Raw genomic sequence first — 16,485 nt, 5'->3', positions numbered from 1 at the left:
CAGTCTGTAAGTGTACAATGTAGGCGTACATGTATCTTGTCGTGGATTAACCGCAGCAGCGACCCCATACGGACAAATACAAGACACAGCGCCCCGCGACGGGGTTAGTCGTGGATATGTTCCGCAAAGAATACTTCTGGCTTCACGGAGAAGGGCCATAGTCATAAGGGAGTGAAGAAACAAAAACTCCTCTCGCTCGGATGGATAGATACGGTAGGACATAGGTCCTAATCTATATTTTTCTGTCTAACATTAACTGTTAACGTTAGACTCCAGAGTTTATCCAGATTTAATTTGAATATGATGGTTAGGCCTACGTAGTATGTGCACGTTTGTGTTTACAACGTAAATGTTTCCACTGATCTCTAGATAGATTCTAGGTCTACTAACGTTACACTAAAAGTAAAACCTCCGGTTTTCGGCCAGCCTCCAGAATCCTGACACTTATCACTTAGTTTCTATCACAAGCCAGCAAATTCTACTGTCACAACACACGCATATCACATTGTTTCACATACTGGCACACTCGTTCACAACAGGAAAGTCCCTATTAAATCACCTCCAAAAATTCATTTAAAATGCCAAATTTCGCTGTCAAAAACGCAGAATCGGCGCAACTTTTCCCAAAAGCGTTTGAATTAAGTTCCCTGTTAAGAATCAGGGTCACTGAGAAAGCGCTAAAAATAAAAAAAATATGCCGTTCTGTTGCGAGAGTTTTCACTTATCACAAGCTCAGAGTGTGATGGTATCCTCAAAAACACGAAAGAAAAACAAAATCTCCATATGTGCTGATGCAGCACTTGACTAAATGTACACGTACAAGGGTTGAATGCAAGTGCTGACTTGCCAGAATTCGTGGACACCAACGGGCACCGCAACGTCACGTCCCCGATGCAACCTTGCGCCAACAAGCTATTGTATGGCACATTTTTCAGCGGCTTTGTATGTGCATTGACATTAAACACACATAATAGCGCACGTCCAGATGCTGGAGAGGCCGGACGGATTCTGGTGGATTATCAAGGTGATAATATTTTGGGATTTTGTGAAATTTTGTGATGTATTTAACAAAATCAACATTGAGTTACATTGTAAACTAGTTTGATATATATTTATCATGTTGTAGATATAATTTTGTATGTATTATTTGTGTTGAACAAATATTGCAAAAAAGCTTTTAAAGTGTCCGAAAACTGGTGGTTTTACTCTATTAGAACTCTTAAAGGGATGGTACAGTATTGGTGGAGATGAGAATTGGGCTTTTAACTTTTTGCGAGATACCAAGAAAACACTATGATTAGTACAAAGCATACCATTTTAAGAGGAATTCAAAGTTTATTTGATGAAAATCGGGTTTGGATTGGCTGAGACATCCAAAAACAAAGTAAAACAAAGTGATCGTAATAAAGTGTGGGTCCCACACTTTATTTGAATCGCTCTTTTTTGGATATCTCAGCCATTTCAAAACCAATTTTCATCAAATAAATGTTGAATTCCTCATAGAATTACATGCTCTTTCATATTTCATAAGAGGTTTCTCATTATCTCACCAAAAATGTTAGAAACCTGAAATTAGGTCTCAACCAAAACTATACGATCCCTTTAACATTAGGCCTATCAAATTGTTTGTTTGTTTGTTTTTTGAACATGTGGACAATGTCATAAATTGAACTGCTCAATCTGAAACTGAAGTTAGCAGTCTAGTATCAAAGGACATACAGTGTATCTTCATGATTGTAAACATGAGCAAAAAAATAGTAAAAATCAATATTTACGAGTTTTTCTTCAAGTCGGTTGACAAATACAGTTCATAAACTGCTCGCACGAGCGCACATAGACACACACAGACTGAAGCACAAAACACACATGCATTTCTGAACTGACTAGCAGACTTTCAACTGTGCCATATAATCATTGATTTTAGCTCCAGGTTACTTGAAAGAGTTGAAGCCCTAATCATCTGATTATGCTCTACCCCAAGCATTTCTTCAGTTTATGAAGTTGGAGATTCTCTCGCCTGAACCCTCTGGCGAAATGGAGATCAATCGCAATACTGTAAAACCAGAGATGTTTACGTGCATTCTAATTTCATGAGAGCCAAGATTTGCAAAATCAAAATGAATGCGAAAGTTTGTTACTAGCTACACCATAATGCATCAGATGCCAGTGGCGATTCACAAAAAAAAAAAAGGCCGTTGGCTCCAATGTGCGAAGTTTTCAAGCCGCCGCGAATATATCCTGCTGTACAGTACAGTGCACATAGCACATGTGCAGAGCATGAAGTGCAACATCCCTCTGAAAATAGCTTTCAGTATTTTTTTTTTCCATATTTTAAAAATGGCTCAAAGTATAAAGCTTGTGTATACAAAGAATTGGTGTATAGCTTATCTATTCGTAGATAGTGATTGTTTGGAAAAGAAAAAGTGTGGGCTATTGGGTCATAAGTCATGGGTCAAAAATCAAGTAAAATTTTGTGTCTTTGGTTGAGGAATCACTCAACCTATTTTGGGTTTGTACCATCAAATTGTCAAATGTGCCATTTCATTTTCTTTGATAGTGGAGGCATACCAGTCATCATGTTATAGTGGCATTTCTAGTTAGTTTCTTACATACACCTCATTTTAATTTTATGTCACAAAAGATACACTGTGTTGAGGTGGGAGTTCAATAAGTAACCCCACTATTAAGATTGACAAGTGGAAGATACACTTGTTAGATCTTCATTTTGTAAGTTTATCCTCACTGTGGAAAACTTAAACTACTGGTGGTAATCTGGAGGGTTAGGGTTGGGATTGGGGTTATAGTTTCATTCTCACTTTGAGTATTCAATAAAGGAAACTCTGTATGACAGGGAACCCTTTAGTGATATTACAGTAGAATGTCAGCATTCAATATCTATCTATCCATACAAATTGTACATGCCCTGTACTAGAGCATGATTTTGAACATGCTGTTATCACTTTACATCCAAACTTTAGTTAAAAAATTAATCATGTTGAGCTTCATTGAATGCAAGGAATTGCTATTTCAACTTGTAAGGTCATTTTCTTTTTGGAATGAGGTCTTGTTTGCATGAAGGATACTGTCATCTTCCATCCACAAAGCTCTGATTCTCTCCTTGGATTAATTTTTCAAGACCTTCCTCAATAGCTCTGATTAAATTGTTGTCATCAAGGGGTCGCTGCTTTTCTCAGGGCAGTTTACCAGTACCGTGAACAAGTTGATCTTTAAACTCCAATACTCAAGTTGAGTAAAGTAAACTGACAGCATGAGTATGAAAAAGGTTTCATCACAAGTGAACCTAAAATCAAAGAAAATTGAAATTTCTCATACATGTGGTATTTTTACTGAATAGTGATTGTTTGCAAACACACTTTCATTTGATGAGGTGATGGTGTCAGCACCTCGCTGCTCTCTCTCCTTTTGATTTTTATGCAAAAACACATTGTATTTATAACATTTTTTGGGTTGATACTGTGAAAGAGCAGCTGTATGTCTTTGCTCCCACAAATCATCATCATTTGTTTATTCAACACATGAATTCTTTGTGTGCGTCTTTCACGTGCCCAACTGAGTCGACGGCTTGGCAGCGTAACATGCAATACACTTTTGCCGTCTGTTTTGGGGTTATGCCTTGAATACTGGCCATTAGCAAGGAAAATAGCCGTATGTTTGTCACATAATTTACATGACATCAAAGCTTGCAGTTTTATGTACAATTTTGGTGTACTTTATTTCTTGTATATACTCTCCTATGAAAAGTCACAATGTTCTGTATGGCTTTGAAAAACAGAATGTTCTCAAAAAGTGCTCTTACAGTGTACATTGTGGTTTCAGAACAATGTGACACACAGGGGATTTATACCATGGCACACAAAGAATGAAGATACCACAGTCAGGTTGGGGTCTGAAATTTCATGCAGTGACTACATGTATATTGTGAAAATAACACAAGCAGTGATAAATGCTGGGATCAATTACTAGCACAGGGGCAGCGGAACTGGGGAGGGCTGGTGCAACCCCCCCCCCCCCACACACACACACACACACTTTCGGCTCATCCAAAAAAAAAGTAATCATATCACTCATGAATTTTAATTTTAAAGATAATAAAAAGTTTTGGTACCTCAAAAGTTTCCCTGAAATTCCTTGTCTTGGTTTGTGTTTCACGTTAAAGTACGTTGTCTGTGAGAATTACTCGCCCCAAAGTGCTCTCATGTCTTAGTAATCATGCAATAATGGTTTCGTACCAGAGCCGTCGCCGTACAGCGTCGATAAATATTGTACGAAACCACTGACTGCGACCAGCAGCGTGCAGCCCATTGTACGCATAGCTAACTGCGACCAGCAGCCCCATACGCATAGCGTAATGGGGCTTCGCATTGTAACATTCAGGATCATGACAGAATAAGTATCGCGGGTGAATGTCAATTTAAAATCCCAAAATTTCTTCGATTTGAAGACTTACCAATTAAGTTGAAGTATTGAAAACAGGCTTCGAGCAACGTTTGGTTCTGCCAGTTGTTCGGTTCTGCCAATGTCATAGTCCCTTTCTTTTCGAATTGATGACTGAATGTGACTCGGTCGAGAGGACCTTGGGAGAGCTACATACCATGGACCGATGCATACACTAACTACTACGGCCAGCGCATGCGCACACAAACATCTTATCCGTTGATATGGGATTTGAAATTTGTGCGCATGTGATGTGCTCGCATGCACTGGCTGTAGTATTCAGTGTACATGGTGTATGTAGCTCTCCCAAGGTCCTCTCGGCCGAGTCACATTCAGTCATCAATTCGAACAGAAAGGGACTATAGGCAGAACCAAACGTTGCCCGAAGCCTGTTTTCAATACTTCACGTTAATTGGTAAGTCTTCAAATTGAAGAATTTTTGGGATTTTAAGTTAACATTTATCCCGCAATACTAAATCTGTCATGATCCTGAATGCTACAATGCGAAGCCCGATTACGCTATGCGTATGGGACTGCTGGTCGCTATGCGTATGGGGCTGCTGGTCGCAGTTAATTGCATGATTACTAAGACATGAGAGCACTTTGGGGCGAGTAAGTCTCACAAACTAAGACAAGGAAATTTTTGAGGTACCAAAACTTTTTATTATCTTTAAAAAAGATCCTCCTTTAGATTCTTCCCATCAAACCTTACCTTGACACCCACTCCCCCGCCACCTCCCCCTCCCAGAGATGGGCTTAGAATGTCATGCACATCAAGAACCAGGATTCTTTTTTGTTTATTTGTTTGTTTTTAAAACAAAATACATGCATACTTGTATTTCTGTGCGGATGCCTGATCTTGCCTTCCAAATGCACCGAGATGAAAGTTACCCAAAACCCCCCAAATGATTTCCTGCTACAGGGGCCGCCGCAGAATATTTTTCAGTGTTGGGGGGGGGGGGTGGCTGCGGGCATACACACACACTGAAAAATGCTCCATGGACCCTATAGCAGGAAATCATATGGTTATGGTAACTTTCATCATGGTTCAATTGTGCAATTGGTAGGCAAGACCAGGCATCAGCACAGTATAATGCAAGGATTTTGTCATACAGCTGTAAAAACATACAAACAAATAAAAAAGAATCCTGGGTCCTGATGTGCATATCTTAAGGCATGGAGTCTGTGTTAAAAAGAGTACTAGGTTACTTAAAGGGATAGTACAGTATTGGTGGAGATGAGAATTGGGCTTTTAACTTTTTGCGAGATACCAAGAAAACACTTGTGATATAGTACAGAGCATACCATTTTAAGAGGAATTCAAAGTTTATTTGATGAAAATCGGGTTTGGAATGACTGAAACATCCAAAAACAAAGTAAAACAAACCCCGCGTTCACATTGGTCCCCGCGACGCGGGGACAGTCACAAGAGATCTTATCTATTTTACGACTGACCGTTCACATTGGTATCTCATCTGTCCCCGAGCTGTGGGGGCATTTTGGGGCTTGGAGCGAACTCTGCCACTTGAAACCAGGCATAGCGCATGCGCACATTTGATGACCACAGCTGGACGCTATCAATTTCGCCCCAAGGTCACTCTCCCCTCCAAAATCTTGTCCCCGTACCCGACTTGCTTCGCGGGGACGAGGGGACAAGTCCCAGCGAGCGTTCACATTATGGTTTTCGAGGAGAAAGTCCCACAGCTCGGGACTTTCCCCGCGTCGCGGGGACTAATGTGAACGCGGGGTAAGCAAGTGTAATAAAGTGTGGGTTCCACACTTGATTGGAATCGCTCTTTTTGAATATCTCAGCCATTTTAAAACCAATTTTCATCAAATAAATGTTGAATTCCTCATAGAATTACATGCTCTTTCATATTTCATAAGAGGTTTCTCACTATCTCACCAAGAAATGTTAGAAACCTGAAATTAGCTCTCAACCAAAACTATACAATCCCCTTAAAGGGTGTGTACAGTTCTGGGCGAGGCGAGAATTTAGCTTTTTACGTTTTGCGAGATATTCAGAAACCACTCTATGAGATGTCAAAGAGCGTGCAATTCTAATGGGAATCAAAAGTTTATTTGATGAAAATCGGTTTTGAAATGGCTGAGTTATCCATAAACAAGGTGAAACAAAGAGGTCCTAATAAAGTTGGGGCATGTCGCCTTTTAATATTATCACTTTTGGGGATATCTCACCCATTTCAAAACCGATTTTTATCAAATAAACGTTGAATCCTTCTTAAAATTACATGCTCTTTCATATTTCACATGAGGTTTCTCATTATCTCACTTAAGAATGTTCAAAACATGAACCCCCACCTCAATCATTACTGTACAGTCCCTTTAATGTTCAGCATCATAAGTAGATGATGTCATTGAGACCTTGCTGGGAAGGTCATTCAAGTGTTCCATTTTCAGCAAAGTCTTATCTTTGGTGTTTGTTGAGAGATAGCCCCATGGCCCACAAGTTGCATTATTATTTTTATGATCAATTAAGATCATCATACACATGTGTAAAGTTACAATTTATATCCATAAATTAATGTTCAAGTGTATGTTACATGTATGCAGTGTGTCTGTAAGAAAATGTTTGCAGTGAATAGACATACAAATTATGCAAGAATGATGATGTAACTGCTGCATGTAGGAAGTTTGTGATGCATGTGTTATGAAGCAGATTAAAGCAGCAGAGAATGATGAACCACCGTCCAATGAAATGAAAGAGCAGGAGCAGGTGTAACTACATTGTAGGTATACAGGAAATTTGAATATTTGTACCCAGTGAGGGTAGATGTCATGTTGAGGCACTGATGTGATATTTAGTGGTAGCCCCACCCCCCCCCCCAAAAAAAAAAAAAAGACCTGGAAAAAACAACAAGAACATGTTATTTGTGCATTTTTGCATTGAAAAGGTGAATGGTTACAGTAGACAGTGTGTGTTTTTTTGTTCTTATTGCTGCAATGAGGGAGGCAGACATGGAAACGACCATTTCAGGGTTCAAGTAATTATAAGGCTTTTCTTGATTATCAGGAGCAGGGGTGCCCTAAGGTTTCTGGACTTAACACAGTGCAGAAGCAAAGTACTGTAGGCTAGAGCAGGAGTGACATGTAGTTAACTTTTGTCTCTGTGACTAAAGGCAGGTTAGAAGATGGGCAGTGACGTGTAATTTAGATTTTTCATTAACCAGCTGTGTCTAAACATTGCTCTATTCTTCTATTAGATCCCTATTACTCCAGTTCAATGGATAACTGCATTATCAGTGGACTTCAGACTTTATAGTGTCAATGTGTACTCCTCAATTAGACAACGGCTGTGGCCTGATGTGTGTGACAAAGTTCATCAGCAAAAATATGCTTTCTTATCAGCCTGCCTCAATCTGACGACAACTTTCTGAAATCTTACTGTTACAGGAAGCAGATTTTGATATCCATGTTTAATGTGGTTCATGAGATGCTGTGATTTATTGGTGAGTTATGTGTCAATCTTTTTATCTTTCAGAGTTTGCCTGGTGTATGTTGGAAGTGGATGTGTGTACATCCAGCATACAGTGTAGCGGGTGCCTTATGGATTTAGGGTGAAGAAAATGAGGTCACAGTGGTTGTCTCATGTGAATCCACACAGCTTGATACTAATAGTTTGCCAGGTTAGAAGATGAAGGGACTTTTATCAAAACATTCACATGAAGACTGCATTAATGATTACCCCCTTCCATTTTCCATTATAGCATTTCCTAGGTGTGTGAATTCACAGGGATTTGCAGCAGTATTTATGTACCGTTTACTATTGCTTCAAGGGCTTTCATAACTGGTATGCAGCAGCTGATATTCATCTCACACTTTTCTTTATTATTATCATGGAAATTACAATTTGAGGTTGATGATTATTTTGAGATTCAAGGTCGATCTTTTGCTCTTTCAAGGCTGAACTAAAAAGCTTTATCATTTATTGTTGGCAAGTTTGTCTTTGAACGCCAAAGCTTTAGCATTGTGAATTAAAGTGGTAAAGCCTTTATTTCTTTGACTTGGCAACTATCAATGAGGTCATACAATATGTTGATAGTGAATAAAAATTGTGTCCACTTAGTGAGGGTAAATACTTTTTACAATCAATCATAAGAGCTGCCTGCACTGTAGAGAATAAGGGAGCATTACCTATTGATATTCATGTAGCTCAATGCAGTATCAAAAGTTTGCAGCTTTCTGTAGTCGTACAGTTGATTTGCGCTGGCCTTTGAAGGGTTGCAATAAATTGCAAAGTCTGTCCAAACAATGTGTCATCAGTCAGGTAAACTTTACAAGTGGTTTTTGTCACGTTATTCATCATCTCGGGGAAAGAAAAAAAAAGCAATCAAGAACAAAAATGTAATATATATGCCATGAAAGCTTTGAACAAGTCGTATAGTTAATTTTTTTCTCAGAAATCTTTCATATGATACACTGTGCATTGTTTTAATATATTCCATAGAATTTAGTACTTTTTGGTGATAAGGAATGCAGAGTATACTGTAAAGTGAGGAATGTTCGTGTGCATTTTAATTTTGCGAATTTCGCGAGAGCCAAGATTCGTGAAATTAAAATGCATGCAAAAGTTCTTGTCTACAGTATACACTGTATGCATTGAATATTAGAGGCTACCGGTAATCGCGAGAATTTCATGCTGCGGAAAAGGCTGCCGGCTCCAATTCACGAAAATGTCATGCCGCGATATTATTGTGTTGTACAGTACTCTGTAACTCTAAGAACGCTACAAATGTATGCCATCTTCTTCCTTTTAATATGGTGGGACATTACAGTGTCTACTTCTCTTATAGATTTCATTGATGTTTAATTTTTCATCACTCAGTCTGATACACGATGTATTAAGAGATGAAAGTCAGTTTTGGGATGATTAGAATCCATCCATGTTTGCATCAAAAGAATACTCCTAACATTGTCATTTGCCTCCCACTCATCAGAAAAGGTTTTATTTGACAGGTACTAGCACTACTCATGTACTTTCTCTCTGTTCTTTAACTCAAAGAACTTTCAGTATGGGGGTATTATGTTCTGGTAAGTTTGTGGACTTTAGATTATAACCGTTTCAGGATCAATGTGTCAAAGTGTTGGCGCTGTAAGTGTATTACATTAGCCCTCATCAGTAACATAAGAAAAGTGCTTCTAGAGAAGAAAACATCTAGAGCCTGAGTACATTTGCAGTGAGATTGCTGTGCATTACGCAATGTCTCATCTATTTTTATTTTATTACACTTCTGTTGCTCTCGTACAAGTAATTTAGCAAAGTTAACATACAGTGTGGTACAATTTTAGACTTACAATGCACAATGTACACTTTATTTACACAAAGTAGGCATTAGTGATTGTGATTTCTTTATAATCCATAGCCATTTAAAATCTCGTAATCCATTTTTTGTGTTTGAGATTAAAGCCTGAATGTGATCATGATGTAGTTTTGGGGATAAAGCATTACTCATGCTCAGACTTTTTTCCTCACCATATGATATGTTCAGAAAGTAGTACCTGTAAATTACCGGAAATATATTGACATTATACTTAGAACTGATTGCTGTGAAATCTTTTTACTGTACAAATAAAAGAGTAGGTTTTTACCACATTCTGTAACTTTAACAAATTCAGAAGAGATTCTGGTTAAAAGGCATTCTAAGATTGAGTGATATGCCGACAGTGGCAGATTTATGAAGGAGTTGTATACATGTAGGTCAAATACCAGACCTCCGAAGTTGTAAAACTGTCCTTAAACTAGCAAATATTTGTATTTCCATTTCTCATAGAGCAGTCAAACCATCAGAAAAGCTACATACTGTTGCTGCTCAATAGGAACTGTGGATGAATACAATCTCATTGTTTGAAAAGGAACATGGCAGATAAAGATGTGTAGGAGTTGCGGAATATTCATTTGCATGTACACATGGATCTAATCCAGTGTGGGAACTCTTGAAACATGGATGTGATTGAGGGTATTGTGTCACCACCAGCTTGGTATGTGTGATTTGTGTCCCCAAGCACTTTGAATCTATTCTTATTGTGCATAGAGAGTGTGGTGATCAGGGTATGATAACACTGCACAGTGTTTATATACACATTGCCGGTATATTTCTCCCTTTTTTTTTCCATACATTTCTTGAGTTGACTTGATATACTCAACAAAATTAACAGGCTCTCACAAAAATATGGCTTTCTGTAACACAACTGCATTATCTGATGTTGTACAGTGTACATTGTATTCCAAGTTGGGAAATCACTAACTTTTCTCTTGAAGAAGGCTGGATGATATTTTCATTCCATCCCCAGCCATGGTTCTCAATCTTAATTCAACCACTCACAAAATTGTCATTCTGGTCCCAATTTATGAAATATACTGATGAAATATATAGTGTATAGTTAAATTATTGGTATTTTGTATTTGGTCACCTCTACATGTGGAAATTACAGGGCTGCCAACCTTGAGTGAGAGGTTGGCGTGAGACACTGTGAGGGAGCAGAGCGACCTCCTGGCTAGCACCTGGCGGCCTGCTGTGCGGCCGTTCTTACTATGTACACAGTCAGTGTATGTAAAGCGATGTAAAGCACACATCATAGCCATACATGTACTGTAATTTGCCAAAAGCTACGCTCACGTGGTATAGGTAGAAACCAATCGTAATCCAATAGCTCGTCTTTGCGCGTGAACCGAAAACGATTATTATTGGTTAAGCTTTACACCCGCGTGGGAAAATCTCGAAATTTTGGGCTTGGGCATATCGATATTCGGAATATCAGAGAATTTAGAGATATATTTATTTTTGTAGTCATGTACATTCCATTTTGGGGGTTTAGCATGAGATTTCGTTTATCAGAGTGAGACAGTCAAAATTGGTTGAATTGCGTGAGTCTCACGCTCAATGCGTGAGAGTTGGCAGCCCTGAAATTATTCTAAAGATAATGCTGTTTGTTTCCTGCTCCTTACAAGATACTGCATGATCAATAAACAAAGCAAACATGATTTCTACTTTCTTCCATTAAAAAAAAAAATAAAAAAATAATGAGTGAGAGGTTAACTGATTAAGATCAAATAAAAGATTACCTGCTTTTTGTTTTTCTGATTTAGGATGCTTATAATTTTTGCCATCTAACTTTACTCTTGCTTTTCCATCACTACCAATACAGGTTAAGGTACATTTTGCTAGTTAGGCGGTAGTATAAATAACACTCAGTATTAGATATGGTCCCTTACTGTATATTGCACCATACTGATTCATGTAGATGCATGAAAAAAAAAATGCTTTTTACAAGGTTAAGAAAATGTTGAAGTAATTGTGCCAGTGTTAACAAAGAGTTTCCTCTGTTTCAATTCTTTGCAGTGTGCTAGGATCTGAGTCAAGGAAGCACCAGCTTGAGGACTTCTGGCCATTCAGTGCTCATATTTTCTTTGAGGTATGTCAACCAATGTTTGTTTTCTCTTGGGAGAGCAGGTAAAAGCTCTCTTTGGAGGACTGTTTTAATTCTCAAAACATTTTCATCTCAAATCTAACCCCATCTGTTGTCTGATTTAATGACATTTTCCAGTTTATATAATATCTCTGCTTAGTGGAGGGAGATAGAGAACAAACAAAAAAAAGACACAACAAAACAAATGTAAAATTTCGCTGGACATAATTTGTGGCTGTGATATATTGATGTTTACATGATGAGAGGTTCTTTCAAGTCTTTTTTCCTAGTTATTTTGGAGACCTTAAGCTGGTATATGCTTTGATGTGAGAGAACTTTTTTTCTGAATTATGATGTCAGGGGATCACCTCACAAATGAGAAGTTGACCCAACCATTGATGGGGATAAAGTTTATCATATTGTTATAGACAAATATTATTATTTGTGTGAACATCAGATGGTCTGGTCTCTGACATTATGGATTAGGCCTATAGTGGATATCTCAGATTGTAGTCTTATGTCAGAGATGATCATTTCAGAGAGCTCTGCATTTATTTTGTGTCAGAGGAATTGCTGAAATTTCTTTTAATATCTCACTTTCCCACAAAAACATTTTCCTTATATTTCATATCTCTTTATTATGGTATGCATTACCAGGGGCGGATCCAGGAATTCCATAAAGCCGGGCCCCTTTTCAGAATTAAAGAGGGGCTCAGTCGCCCCCCCCCCCCATCTTTTTCTTTTTATTTCTTTTGTTTTAGCAAAAAATAAAGGGGGGGGGGGTGTGTGTGCACCTGGTGCGCTCCCCCTGGATCGGCCACTGATTACATATCAATGAATTCTATCACACTACTTGTCATACCTCAGAAGAAATATTTGTGAGTGCTGTGTGTCCATGTGTCTAAAGCATTATAAAGAGAAATTATGGTCAGGAACCAGCATCCCATCAGTCTGTGATGTAGGACAGGAACTTATGTCGATCCACTCAAGGTTTGATGTGTGTGTGTGTGTGTGTGTCGTCCAAACTGACGTACTGTACCTGTAAACTTCAAATGATCTACTGCATGAAGAGTCCCTTTGGATCACAGCAAGAGATGATTGGGGGGGGGGGAGGGTATAAAATACTTCTTGCAGAGCTCTGCCATTGGTCAAGTGCGTAGTGGTTGTTTATGGGGATAGTTCATACAACCTATCCATTCCTGTAGGTCTGTTATTCCATCACTCTTCAAGCAGCAAACCATGATTGTCAAAATCAAACAAACATCACCCCCACCCCCCCCCCAAAAAAAAAGAATAAAGATAACATAAATGTTATATACATTGTATCATTGGAGTGTGAAGTTGTTCAATTTAATTGTGTGAAATGCTTCCAGTGCTTAAGAAGAGTGCAATTGGATACAGGGTGCACTCTTCATACCAAGGTACCAGTTGCATTCGCATTCTCACTTGAATCTTCTTGGGTTGATCAGGCTGTTGTTAGTGTTACAGGCAAGCATGCCTTTCCTCCACAGATGAAACTAATATTCAGTCTCGCTTCCTTCCTGCCCGCGGGTGCTGCTCACTTCTGGGTAACTTCCCATGTTGTCAAGGGCATCTTCATACTCTCCATCCTTCATCCGTTGACATGTTTTTCTTCCACTTCTCTTTGCAGTGTTCTCCACAAAATTAAGTGTCACAAAAATGCATTATAAGGCTTGGGAAAACAGCTCAGTGTAAATGATTTCAGTACGATAATCCCTATTGCATCTTAGTTTTCATGATGAGAACTTTTGATGTCTCATAAAAGGTAGATTTGGCCGTGCAAAGTATACCAAATGAGTATCATCATTCAGTAAGAAATGTTTTGGTTTGAGGTATCAAGTTGGTCAATTAGCTTTTTCTTTCAGATGCATTATCAATTGGTTGCCATATCACAACTAGGAACATTCCCATCCATTGTCGAGAACTAAATATACATGGCATATCATTACTCTTGCAGCTTTTATCCAGTGGTTTCTATTGTATGAGGTGCATGCACTGCAATTGAATGTAGACATGGTGATAGTGTTTGTTTATTTGTTTTTGAAATGCATTAATGTTGTGCTAAAGCTCCAGTTTGCCTCTCAGCCTGTCAACGGGTTAACTGAAAAGTCACATCCAATGACAGTTGTCACAATTTATTATCATTTATGCTTAAATTTAGGCAATATATATATATGCAAGTCAGCTACATACCATCATGTAGGAAATGATCTAGAATGATAGGTTATGGACAGAACCTGCCAAAGGTTAAATCTGCTAAAGGTTACTGTTAAACACAATATTTTCGTGGCATGAAATTTTTGCAAAATGGAGCTGATGGCCTTCTTTGCAGCATGAAATTTTTGAGAGTTGCCTCTAAAAAGACTACGTTCGTACAACTTAGAATAATTAAAGGGTATTCGAAAGGTCAGAGATCAACACGCTTTATGAGTAAACTGATTCCATAACATGTAGGTTTTGCTTTCTTCTGCATTTTTGTAACTAGGTCAGCTTGACTGCATGCAAAAATGACCCTGAAAGATATGTGAATATATCATCTTCGCATTACAAAAGTTCTGAGAATAAAAATTAGCCCCTAGTGTATAGCAGTATGAGCGAGAGTGACTGCAGTTCCATATTTAGTATCCCATATTTATGTCTTTTTAGACTGCTCTAACTTGTTTGATATTTTATGTCTGCCATTTCACAGTTCCATTTTCAGTCCAGCTTGGGAAAAAGAAAAATAAACTCCACAAATGGTAGTAAAGTTGCGTGGATTCCCTTGTGTAGAGCAGTTTCCTGGTTGGTAGGCAGCTGACAATACCAGAGATTGACCTCGGAGGTCAAACTTGACAGGAGGCAACAGAGGCCGACTCATCTGCACGTGACTGTGCCCATTCCTATCGATGTGTGTAATATTAGTTTCTCTTTACACATACTAGTGTTGAGGAAGAGTATTGTTTGCTTTTTATACACTGTGTTTGAGTGAAGTAGTGCCATGTGTATGTGACTTGATTCTCACAGAGAAAAGTGTTATTTCAAGTTCATGAAATTCTTCCGTGGAGATCAGTTGCAATGAAAAGTGTTATTTGTGCTGTGAAAGGTGTTGGATAGTATGTACTTGTCAGGGAGATTCTGGTAATTGCTCAGTTGCTTTAATCGTGTGTTATCACTATCAGTAGTAAATAACTGAGTTATCCTGAGATTTATAGGAAATTTTGAAACTTGCTACCAGCACAGTTGATAGAAATCATAATCTTGAGCAAGTTGCAATTTACATACTTTGCGGGCAAACTGAACAATACTGTATCTCAATTATCTCAATTCAAAAACTCTGCAGGAAATTGATGCACAAGGTCACAAGTTCATAGCATGTCTGCATTTGAGGAACAAACATATTGATTTATAGATCTGCAAACGTACACAAATTCAAGGACATTGAAATTTTGATGGTTGAAACACTGACAATTTTAGTCTTCTACTACAGCACAATGGACATACTGTAACAAGTTCTATGATTTTATCAAATAAATAGTTTTTGTTAAATTTCGAATTTTATTTTGAAGTTTGTTTTTTTATTTTTCAAAATGTAAAGAAGATGCACTTTCTTTCAAGCAGGGTTAATTGTTTGATTGAAAAGGTAGTGCTTTCCATATGCTGTATGTAAGCCTGTCATGTCAATGCTCATGGTTGATCGCATTTCAAATCTAATCAGTATCTTTAAACTCTCAAATTAAGACTCAGATTAGCTGTCAGGTTGATTTGAGAATTAATATGAAGATCAAAATTTCTGTAATATTTTACAGGTACTTTAAATTTCAGTAGTCAAATGAGACTACATAAAGATAACAAAGCAGAACAGAGCAAGATATGTATAATGAAAAACATAAACTTCATTAGATAAATGAAAAGTGATTTAGATTTAGAAGGGCAAATCTGAGTAAAATATGGTAGTATATTGGCATTCTGGACAAAACTAATGAGGGACTCAAAGCTAGCAAGGTCAAAACCACATGTTATTTGAAGATATCCACATGACATCATGTCATTGACTGTCTGACATTCAAATGGTCTCAGCGTTCAAAAAAGTTTGTCAGGTTTTACTCAAATTTTCACTCAGCCAATTTTTTTTTTTTCCTGCAGATATATCATTCCAGATGAATAAGTGTATGATACATTTTCCTCTAAAGGTAAAGGTGATCAGATCCTGATGTTTGAATGAGTCAGAAAATCAAACTTCAGTCGGGATCATCCAATCAGAATTGATTATTCACAGACTTATGTTTGGTTTTCGCAGTTCCTCTCAGCTTTAATGAGGTGACCAGAATGTCAGTCATTTAGCAGTTTGGGATGCATCTATTTCATTATTTCGCATTGAATATACTGACAAACTTTTTCTGTTGATTATTGCCAAATACAAGGCTTGCTCTCAAGTTGGATGTGTTGGCAAGCACCATCATATTTTAGGGATTACCTGAATTATCATATCACAGATAACCTCAGTGAATTTAAAAATCATTATGCCCCGTTGGTACAAATGACCTTTCTTCAGCACATGCGCAAAGTGGAACTCCAAACTGGCTTATTCCATGTCTGGTAGAT

At 38.0% G+C, this 16,485-nt stretch overlaps 1 long non-coding RNA gene across 1 annotated transcript; it reads left to right on the top strand.

Annotated features, from left to right (window-relative positions):
- Positions 1-7,377: 7,377 nt before the first annotated feature.
- On the top strand, positions 7,378-11,871 carry LOC140246345 (uncharacterized). The gene is made up of 3 exons (XR_011902458.1): positions 7,378-7,460; positions 7,870-7,925; positions 11,817-11,871. It is a non-coding gene; the product is annotated as an uncharacterized lncRNA (long non-coding RNA).
- Positions 11,872-16,485: the final 4,614 nt, after the last annotated feature.

The sequence above is a fragment of the Diadema setosum genome, chromosome 1 (assembly GCF_964275005.1).
Source record: "Diadema setosum chromosome 1, eeDiaSeto1, whole genome shotgun sequence".
In the NCBI taxonomy this organism is placed as follows: domain Eukaryota; kingdom Metazoa; phylum Echinodermata; class Echinoidea; order Diadematoida; family Diadematidae; genus Diadema; species Diadema setosum.
The sequence above is the reverse complement of the archived record's forward strand: the minus strand, read 5'-3'. Positions and strand labels throughout refer to the sequence as shown.